The sequence below is a fragment of the Haliaeetus leucocephalus genome, unplaced genomic scaffold, assembly GCF_000737465.1.
Source record: "Haliaeetus leucocephalus isolate CR32 unplaced genomic scaffold, Haliaeetus_leucocephalus-4.0 Scaffold225, whole genome shotgun sequence".
NCBI lineage: Eukaryota > Metazoa > Chordata > Aves > Accipitriformes > Accipitridae > Haliaeetus > Haliaeetus leucocephalus.
In genome coordinates, this window is record NW_010972661.1 from 108,549 (window position 1) to 119,823 (window position 11,275).

The 11,275-nt window shown below is 40.7% G+C and overlaps 1 protein-coding gene across 2 annotated transcripts in view; it reads right to left on the reverse strand.

Annotated features, from left to right (window-relative positions):
• KCMF1 (potassium channel modulatory factor 1) overlaps window positions 1–11,275 on the reverse strand; it is a 53,617-nt gene that overhangs the window by 16,968 nt on the left and 25,374 nt on the right. The gene's annotated exons all lie outside the window — the stretch shown is intronic.

Below are 11,275 nucleotides of genomic sequence, written 5' to 3' on the forward strand. Positions count from 1 at the left end.
ATAATTCACTATATTATTCACTATAATTCACAGATAGTTATTTTACATGTAAACTAGGTTTTGGGGGCTAACATTCCAAGACCAGTACAGGAAATGAACTTCTTAGTAACATGCTAATATTCAGAGTTAAAGATACACAATCAGATTGAATACACTGCAGAAGAAAGTTTATGTTCACCCTGTTGCCCTTATTTGGAAACTGCTTCCAGAGAATTTAAATGCTGGAGGATGAGAGAAAGATAGCCCTTTAACAGGTATAGTAAGAAATTCCCAATTAGACAGATAGCCTTGTCAAAGAAGAAACACTACCCGACACACCGAGCATTTTAACTGGTTCATCAAATTAACTATGACACTACACTTGAGTACCATACTGAATCTAGGTTCATTTACTCACATACACGTGAGGAAAAACATTATGTCCAACTACTCAAAGTAAAACGTTCCCAGCCAATTAAGTCTTATGTAAGTCTCCAAAGCAGCATTTGAGGTGCCATTAAATGTTTTATACAGTAGTAAGGCACAGAAGTAACTTTTCATTAAAGAATGGAATTGCACATCAGATATGACTGAAATGGAGAACCATACAGACTGAAAGTCCGCATAAATGCAAGTCAGAAGACATGCCTGAAAGACTAGCAACCCCTGCCCCCCAACCTGAAAGCTGTTTATATACTACTGACACAAACAGATGCCTGGAATCATTGCTAGAGGGAAATCCCAAAGGTCCTTGCACAACATGTATCAGGACTCAGTTCTGAACGTATTCGAGTCACCCAATACACAAACGATGGGCATTTCCTGACAGGTTGTCAGGCATCCAGCTGGCATCCTAACAACAAGACATGTGGTATGTCTTAATCTGTCCTTACCTGATGCCCTATAAAACCACAGGAAGAACCAGTGAAGCTATGAAGAGGAAGGTCTACCTCCCCACATTTCTAAGAGAGGTTGCTGGCCAACACTTAAATACACCATATTCAACTGAAGACAACAATACTACCAGATTGGAAGAAAGCATCTTACAAACTCTTAAAACTGCTTGTTTGGTTTATAAGCTAAGTATCACTCAGCTTTAGAGCATGTTCTGAATGCTCAAAAACAGGAACAGGAGCAAATTCCCCCACATCAAAGCTTTTAAAACTATCTGTAGTTCTCATCCATTACTTACAGTAAGCTTGTGTTTATTCTATGTGAGTAGATTGGTACTACAATTACTCTGGCAGGTGACCAAAAAAACTGGGTCTGAGGCAGGATTACTCCATTAGCATTCAGAACTGTGACAGCCCCTATGTACAGGTGTTGAGCACAGGATGAACCAATTAGATTTACTTACATGTACAACTATCTTTTGACCTGAATAGTTCTCTAAAATTACAGAACGTATTTTCTAGGTAGTGACCAGTCCTGTTTCCAAGTCTTCCATTCTCCTCTTATTTGCATGATACGCAATAAAGACTTACATGAAAATTAACCTGCTCCAAGTTTGAGGTGTTATGGAGACTGTTTCAGATACAACACACAGATCTACAGAATTCACAGAACTTCGAGATTTTGGAGCTCCTAACCAGTGCCACTTCAGTACATACTTCACTGCGTGCTCCTCTGAAAGTTTCTCCAAGAATCACATTCAGGCTCCCATTCTGATGCAGCCAAAAACCTGACTGCAGGTAAAAAAATTACCAATATGCTGCAGCACACTCAAATATGAAAAATTTACATGTGTCATGGTTTCAAATGAGGAAAGCACGAACAAGGTTTACATGGGACAAAGTTCTAAGCAGTCAATAGAACAGTCTCTGAATGGAGCAGCCATACAGACTCTGGAACAGATACTCTTTCAGAAAAATATATCTGTAAGGCAAAGAATTCAAAATGATGGCTGTCTAGAACAGATAAAAGCAAAATGCTTCAATGAAGACGGATGAAAGAATCCTCCTTGCAATTAAATGAAGAAAATCTCTAAAGCAGCTCATTACACAAGTTTTGCAGTATACGGCAAAAAGGAAATGCTTTTAAAGCTTCTTTCTTCTACAGTGTCACTGCACAGAAGAAATGCAAACTTCCATTCTCACTTTTTCAGTGTCCTAAAGATATAACAGAGTTCGAAGTTAAATAAAGATTCTGGGAACAAAGTAAGAAAGATGGCCAAACTTTTGAACTGAAGAGTTAAGAAGCATTCCAAACTTAACTGCATTTAATCTGCCCAAGACAGCACATGCAAATCCTGTATTGTTCTCTGAAGCTCAATAATTGAACAAGAACTTCTACAAAAAAGGTCTGCATACCTGTAGGAATAGCAAAAATGCCAGTCACAAACACATCAAAAGCTAATGACAGTTTGTTTAGTTGATCCTCTGATTTTCCTCAAGCTTGGTATGATCCTCATGATGATGATTAAATACCTATTTACTGATTGGAAAACTGAAATTCTCCATCACTGCAAACATACACACACACATGGAATAACACCAAGTCAAATTCTCCTTTAAGGACTCTTCCTAGCTGACCAGACTAATTTCTGGGAATTTTCCAAGTCCTGGAGTCTTATATACTGATCTGGATAAAACAAAATGATGATGATGACTCAAAGGGGCAAGCAAACGGAAAAAAGGGCAAATCATCTTATTCTTTAGAGGATCTGCATATAAAAAGTAACTGCTGCATCTACTACCTAAACAAAAAAAAAAATCCCTCAAGATTACCAGATGGTCTAAAAAACTCTACCTATAAACCTTACTACTTCATGAATGTAAGTGTTTTCAAGTAAGGCAGAAGTACCAACTCCAACTTCCCTGCTGAGCAAAGGGCACAGGACAACAACCAATTTGAAGAGAGTAGTAAATAAATTACCATGCAGGTAAAAATATCTTTTCCTTAGTTATGTTATTAGCTTAGTCTAGATGTCAGGAATTCCAGCAGTACACACTGTTCTATCAGAGGGGAGAGGCTTGATGAGTACTGTCAAATTCTGTGTTTCTGGTCCTTGCTTTTAGAGAATATAAAACAAGCCATTTATTAATTAGAAAAATAAAAATCTGAGTTCTTTCCAGCCTCCTGATTATACTCCTGCATATACCTCCTTCCATATCTTTCTCATAACGCACAGCAAACATACATGCACATGCTGAATAAATATGCCTTCATCTGGAAAAAAAATTTTAAAATGTGCCTGTCAGAAGTGAAATCCAAATATTTTTCCCTTGAAAGTTTATACCTCCCTTTTTTTTTTCCTCCTCAACTCTAATCTCACTCTACCACTAACAATCAAAATCTGTTCCTTTTCTAATCTGAAATACAGGTCACCAGGTAAGTTTCCTTCTAAAATATAACACAAATTAAAAAAAAACAAAACAAACACAACCCCCCCCCCCCCCCGGTAATTAGGTGATATCATGAATCTGTGTGCCCAGTTTTAGCGTTGAAGTTACTGAATCGATATTTCTTGACCTGTTTTGTTTTTACAAGTACACCAAAATCCTAAAAATCAAGAACAGTCATTGTTATTGGTTATCAAAGGCTCATTTGCTAAGGAAGACCCTAACAATTAGAGGCAACATGGGAAAAAATGAAAAGGCCACGCCCCCATGGCTGCAGAAGTGAGGCAACCTACAATTGTATTACTGTTTTCATTTACAGTTGTATTACTGTTATGATGGAACTGGCCCATGACCAAAGAATTATCCCTTCTGGCCACAAAGAAATCTTTCATCAGATAGTGTATTTTGGTTCTTTGCAAATACCTTCCTACACAAAAGCGGCAAACTCCTCTGGAGCTCTAAAGCCCTCTTTTCAAAGTAGCTAGAAAGACACAGTTGCTTAGTAAAAAAGAAAACTGGACTAAATCACATCCCTCTAGAAGAAGACCCATTACCCACACTGCTTATCAATTAGAGGAAGATTACAAAGGAGTAAAAGGATCAGAATATTGTTTAAAAGAGGACTCAACAATAGTTCATGAAGTTAGATTTCAAACCTAAGTGTTTGGACATTATAGCTTTTCTTGGGAAAAAAACAAAACAACAAAATAGAACACCTGAATTTAATGTGAAAATTCAACCAAAAATACAAGCAGTTTTGCTTTATTATCTATCTGTAGCTACAGACTGCTTGTATTTAACATTTAAATCTAACTACCACATTCTCAACTTGGCAGGAGGTTAGTAATGAGACGTAAGTACAGTAGGATTCCTTAGATAAAAATCAATCTTTCAAAGAGATGATTCAGGACTATGTTTTATAACAGCTTGTCCTTGCTTTCAGTTACGACATATTTCTTTACAAGGGTACAGAGCAGTCAGGAATTTTAGTTTCACTTTTCTTCATATGAGTAATGTAATTTCAATCTGATATATACCTATAGATAAAAATGCTAATATTATACAAGTTGTAGTGTATTTCTTTAAATTTTTTTTCAATGTTTGAAGAAACTAAATGGTGGCAATACATCACATTTTACAAAGTATATATCCTGTATCACTGATCAAGCAGCCATGCTATTCAAAACAGTATTACCCTTAAAACTGCTGTAAGTTCTGTTTTGATGCAGATTTTCTGAACTAAAAACATACTAAAACCTGCTAGATACTCTGCTATAAACTTAAAGAAATAATGCTTACTGACCTTCTATTTATAAACATTTCAGAATGGAATGGGCCAACAGAAATCTTATGAAATTCAGCTCAGCCCTGGGCAGGCAGACTGGGGCAGCAATGCCATCAGGGCCAGGGAGCAGCTCTGAGGAGATGGTGCTGGGTATGGGGAGGTGGGGGGGGGTCAGGCAGTGAGCTGAGCAGGGGGCCAGCCATGTGCCTAGAGCAGTATGTGTAGGGGTGATCCCCTCGGCTCAGCACCCATCAGCTTCCTCCACGACCTGCATCTTGTTTGAGGCCTCCTAGTACAGGGGAGACATCAAATTGAAGTGAGTTCAGCAGAAGGCCATTGACATGGCAGGGCTGGAGCACTCACTCTGCAAGGAGAGGCTGCAGGGCCAGCACTGGTTCAGCCTGGAGCAGACAGCTTTGGGTCACCTAACAGCCACCCCCATACCTACAGAGACAGGATCAAGGAGATGTAGCTAGGCTCTTCACAAGTGCTGCAGTACAGGAGGATAATAGGGTATAAGGAAGAATGTTTTCCCCCACATAGACAGGTGGTGGAACAGGATACCCAAACAGCCCCTGTGCCATTTCCATTCCTGGAGATTTTCAAGATCCAGGTGGACTAAGCCCTAACTAACCTGATCTGACCTCACAGCTTGGAGCAGAAGGTTGGACCAGAGACCTCCAGAGATCCCTTCCAACCACAATTATCTTATGACTGATCCTGTGAAACACAGATACACAGTAATATAGCTGTAAGGCTCACCTGGACTCTTAATATTCTGTTAATCACCAATGTTGTCCTGCTTTACAGACTAGAGGGATCTGCTCTCAATGGGTGAGATCTCTACTCCCTAACTTGAAACTCTCCCCGTTCACTACAAAGGCAGTGCAAAAGCCACGTTTCCTAGAGTAAAATGCCAGCTCAGCTGAATCTGGAAACAGCTGCTCATTCCTTCCAGCTAGAGCATCACTATTTCAATCTTTCAGGAAGTTTCCAGTACAGCTATGTCTAGCAGGAAGAAACAGCACATCCTCCATTTTTCATCATGCAGCTTCATCAGCAGCCAATCTCAGTATTCAGCCTCACAGCCAGATAGCACTGGGCTAACTGATTCAGCGTGAAAGGCATGCTGCTGGGACTGACAACGATTACATGGCAGGTATTCAGCTATTCATCCAGCAGCAGCTGGGTGCTTTGTTTCGCCAGCAGGCATCAGGGCTCTGAGCTGACCAACAGGCCTTAGCTGCCTTGACCAGCCTCAAAGCAGACCTCCATACACACTCTCTGCCCATAGGCTACATTTAAGGTCTGACCATCTGGGCATGAACTATGCTGCAGCTGCACCCAGCCCTCCTCCTGCCTTAGATGGGCCTCCTGCATGGAACCCAGAGCTGACTTGTTATATATACTTGCTTTGTCTGGGACTGTCAACAGGACCTGCTCCTGTTACCAATCCTGCCCTGCACACTGTCAGTGAGGACAGGACCCCTGCCTGTGCTGTGGTCACCCTCAGCTCCTGGTTTGTTATTCCCTGTGGAGCAGCCCTGGTCTTGCTGCTCCCCAAAAATAAGAACCACATGCTGAAGCCATGAACAAGCACAGATGCTGATGAGGATGAGAGAGGATTTGCAGCCCATCTGCCAATACTGAGCAGTGCCAAAACAGCAGCTGCTGCTCAAAGGCAGGGACAACTAGCTAGGAAGCAGCCCTGCTGAAAAGGACCAGGGGATCCCAGTGGACAGCAAGCCAAACATGAGCCAGCAGTATGACCCTGCATCACTGAAGGCAAATGATGAACTGAGCTAAATCAGTAAGAGAGTGGCCATCAAATCAGAGGATGCGATTACCCCATGTTACTTGGCACTTTCTAAGCAACATCAGCAACCCAGTGTTCTGTTTTGGTGTCTCCAGTTCAAGACAGATATTGAAAGAAAATGGAGAATCTTGGGGGGTGGGGGGGAGTGTTATGTGTGCATGCACACATTTGTGTCCACCAAGATAGTTACAGAGTTGGAGAACTTGACATAAGAATGGTTGAAGGAATGGGGTACATCCACCCTAGAGAAGGCTCAAGGTGGATCTCATCTCCAACTTCACATACTGAAAAAGTAGTTGTAGAGGAAATAGAGGTATGCTCTTCAAAAGGAAGCATGGTGGAGAGTTGCAGGTGCAAGCTGCTTCAGAGGAAATTCTGCTTGGACAAAGGTAAACATTCACTGTAGGAACTAAATGCTGGAATAGGTGGCCCAGAGGTGGTGAAACATCCCTTGAGGGAAATATTCAAGACTTGGCTTGATGGGATAGCCTAACTCACATCCCTGCTTCCAACAGAAGGTTGGATCAGATGATCTCCACAGTCCCCTTCCAAACAAACTAGAGTGTTCTCTGATGCTCTGACTTAGCAAGATACACACTTGCCAGACAGATCTTGTTCTAGAGGTTGGGGGAAAAAAAAAATTCACAACAGCCTCAAGCTGAATTCTGGTGATTCCAGTCAGACCTCACACTACACATTATCAAGGTAACCATTATTGAAGCAGCTCCCTTTGCCTAAGAATTACACACAAAAGATTGCAGGATCTTCTGTGACCATATTGGGTGTGGCTGAAGTGGAGTTACTTCTCCCCATTGCAGCCCTTGGTGCTGTGCTCTGTACTGGTAGCACACCAGTGTTTTGGCTACTGCTGAGCACTGCTTGCATGAAGGCTGACTTTCCAACATTTCCCCGCACCCACTCACCAGCAGGCTGGGGCTGGGGAAGATCTTGGGAGCAGACATAGCCAGGACAGCTAACCTGAACTGACCAAAGGGATATTCCATATCATATGATGTCAGCTCAGCTATAAAAGCTAAGTAAAGGGAGATGGAAGTGGGGGCTTTTGTTATTTTACATTTGTCTTCCAGAGCAAACACTACACACACTGAAGTCCTGCTTCCAGGAAGCGGCCAGACATCACCTGCCGATGGGAAGTAGAGAATAACATCACTTGTCTTCCTTTGCTTTTTGCACATGACCTTTGCTTTCACTTTATTAAACTGTCCTTATCTTCACCCACAAGCCTTTTGCTATATTTTCTCTCCCCTGTCCAGCTGAGGATGGGGAGTGATAGAGCAGCTGGCACAAGCCAGGGTCAACCTACCACAGGGACATAAGCACCTGAGCTGCCAAGTGAAGGTACACTTGCTCTGTACTTTGGTCAAAGTAACACAACATGATTTTGGCAGAGAATTCTACTAACAATTTGTATTGCTTTCTCTGCCAGTATAACCCCTTTAAAATGGTAAGGGCAATGAGCAAGCCACATGCTTAAAATCATAAAGTTTCAAACAACTTAGGATTCTTTTCTGGGAGAAAAAACTGGGAAATTTGCTCTGAACTTGGCCTGACAAATTGTCCTACAAAAAGCACAAAAGTACAGTGTCTGCCTGGTAAGCACATTCCTGTTCTTTACACAGGCCTACTGCAATTCTACTATTTGACCCCTCAGAAATAAACTAATTGGATTAGTGCTTTAAAGGCCACTTGTCATTACATACAAGACTTCGTATTTTATTTTAAGCTCTGTCCCTGTTACAGCAGCATATCACTCTCGGGGTGTGTGTGTGTTAAAGCATTTTTTTCCAGTGTCTCTTGTGGGGACTGAAGAACAATAGCACTGCCATTGTTCTGGATCCCATCTTGCTTCAAAATTAATACTAGGTCATACACAGACTCCTGAAAGACAAATATGCCAACCAGATGGTACAAGAGGGAACACATGTGTAGCCAGAGATCAGTAGGGCTTTTTATTTGTTTTCAATGTTCTCATACAGGCTCCTATACTAGTCTGAGTCTTGGGGCGGGGGGGTGGGGTGTCAAAAACTATCAAGATGACAATAAAAGCTCCTTCAGAGCACCTGAAGAAGTCCATCTTCTTGCAATCTACTCTGCAACTTTATTACAGTATCTAGGAACCCTAAAAACTGATCAGATGATCACCTACCTCTGTCATTTTCATGGAGGTAAACAATATATTAACTTTTTCTACACTGAAAACAATCCCAGACACATAGGATCTTCCATGTAATTAGCTGTCCACCACAAACCTGAACTTGCTCACAGCTTTAGGCACAGAATACTTAAGTTAACTCCACAGTTATCTGCATACAGACAGTGCTGGCTAGAATGGTGATGGGAACTGGAGGTACAGCTTCCTTTTCATCAGCTGCAGATGGAGCATGAGCAAGTGACTCAGATGCCCACATGTACTTTTAAAAAATCAGTAAACTGACATTGACTTCCTCTGAAGCACTTGCATCAGTTTTGCTTCCTTCTCCTTGGTAAAATACTCATCTTTTACCAGCTGTCCACTTCCTTCCCCACCATCAGCAAAACCTGTAAGTTTACTCCTATTAAAAACAGTTTTCATACCTTTGAATCAAACCTGGTTACAGACAACAGTATTGAAGTTTATCAATGGCCAGGTAAACTACAATTCACACACCTATACTAACAGCCTTCCATTCTGTGTGTCTACTGAAGTCTTCCTTACTTAGGTAAACTCCCTACTCATACTGTCATACATTAGAAGACATTCTCCTTTGACTTCCCACATTACTAGGAAGTGACTGAAGACTTCATTACTTCTATGCCATTTAGTTTGCATCGTCAGTCTTCCCCTTGAGATTATTTCCTTTTAACCCAATAAAATCTCCTGCCTTGGTGATTTTTAATATTCACTAGTACAGCTATCCTGACAACTCTGAAACAGGTCATTCTAGACTGGTTCTACCATTCATTATTGACCTTCTAATTAAATGTAACATTCTTTAACTTTCCATTTTTTGGATGTTCCTCAAAGTCACATGATCTCCTTGGCTACACAAGGCTCTTTGAAAAGTTACCACAGTTTCTCTAAGCATCTGTACAATACTGTAAGCACACTCCTTTATGTCCTACATTCTACAGGGAACTGTAAAATAAAAACGTTTTAAGAATGACATCACAGTCCTGCCTGAGCCCTAAGGAATATGTTATTTATAAATATTCCCCAATTCATTCTCCAGTATATAAGCTTACAAGGTCACTAGTACTCAGGTACCATCAACCTTTGCTGTGGTTCACAATCTGATGGTGATATATTCTTTCCTGTTCTTGTTCTACAGTGTTAATCAAACCAGGAGTCTTGCTGCAGAGCTGAGCTGCAGTACTTTTTTTTTTCCTAACACTGGTTCTGTGGGAGCAATGCTCAGATAAAGCCATATGAAATGTTTTCTTATTCTTCTTATTTAAAGAAGCCACAGTAGCATAAACACCAAGCAATGCAGAAGCAGCCCTTGGAATCCTACTACCCATCTTGATACTTCACTGTGAACCTTCTCCCACCTTGCCATCTGTATTCTTCATGCAGATTTAAATAGTAAAAAATAACCCCTCTCTGCCCATCAACATACACAAATAAAATGCATTAAACCAAAATACAGGTTTATCAAAGAGCTCCAAAAGAGAAATAGCCAAGTTGCAAGAAACAAAGTATATTTCTTAGACATTCTAAGGTTCTGATAATAGGCATTTTTTAAAAGAGCAGTTGTTTAGAACAAGTTTCCTCATTGCAGTACACTGAAAGCTTTGACATTTAATGTTAGCTTAAGGCTTCACAGCAAGCATGTTTCAGTCCTCTTACCCCTATGATGAACATTTAAAGTTTATGGCAATACTGTCCTTTTAGCCCACGTGTTAACATCCAAGAATAACTGTTGCTAAGGGGCTAAGAAGTTTGAACTGTGCATCTCCAACAGTGACCAGAATCCTGAATATACTGTACCCAGAGTATTTTACCTCCTTAGAGAGACACCCCCCCCCCCCCAAAAAAAAAGAAGCCTGAGAAAAAACATATGCAAGCTAAAATGGTGGCATGCATTTTTGATAATGCACTAGATAATTTCCTTCCAAACCCTGGATTCCCAGGGCCTGGATTTTTGAAGTCGTGACCAGGCAGCTTTAGAGCAAGTGGAGGCCTGAGAATTAAAAGAAAATTAAAGACATCTTCATTTAAAGGCCATTTTGAGAAACGAACTGCATGTTTCTATATATTTTCTAATCTTTAAAGCAATAAAGAAGTAGATTTTACTTCTGTTTTAATCAAAACAGTAAAGAAGTAATTCTCAATTCATAAGACTTCAGCTTTTAAGAAATCGTCACATTTAAGCAATTCAAAACGTAAGGAACAATACAGCTGGCATCGCTAAAAAAATTTTTTTAAAATGCTAGCCCTGTGGGCTTAACATAAAAACAAAATATATGTCCAGCATCAGCAATATCTTAGAGCAGTGGTTTGTCAGAGAAGTATCTTGTGAGTTACAATGTGTTACAAATGATGCAACAGAAACAATAAGCAGGATAGGAGACAAGAACAATTACTTTTTATTTTAAATACTGACATGGCTTTACAGACAGAAGTAATTCTTAAATTAGTAGATCTTCAAAGGAGTTCCAAGAAGACTACATGCTAGTCCTTGCCACTAATCTTTTATACTCAGTACAGCCCATCACTACCCCTGCTGTACCTACACTCCCACCTAAGTCACCAGTGAATAACATTCCTACAAAATCTCACCAGGATTTTTTTGCTTGTACGCTGCAGCACTTAGGTAAAGCATATGGGGGGGGGGGGGGGGGGGGGGGGGACCC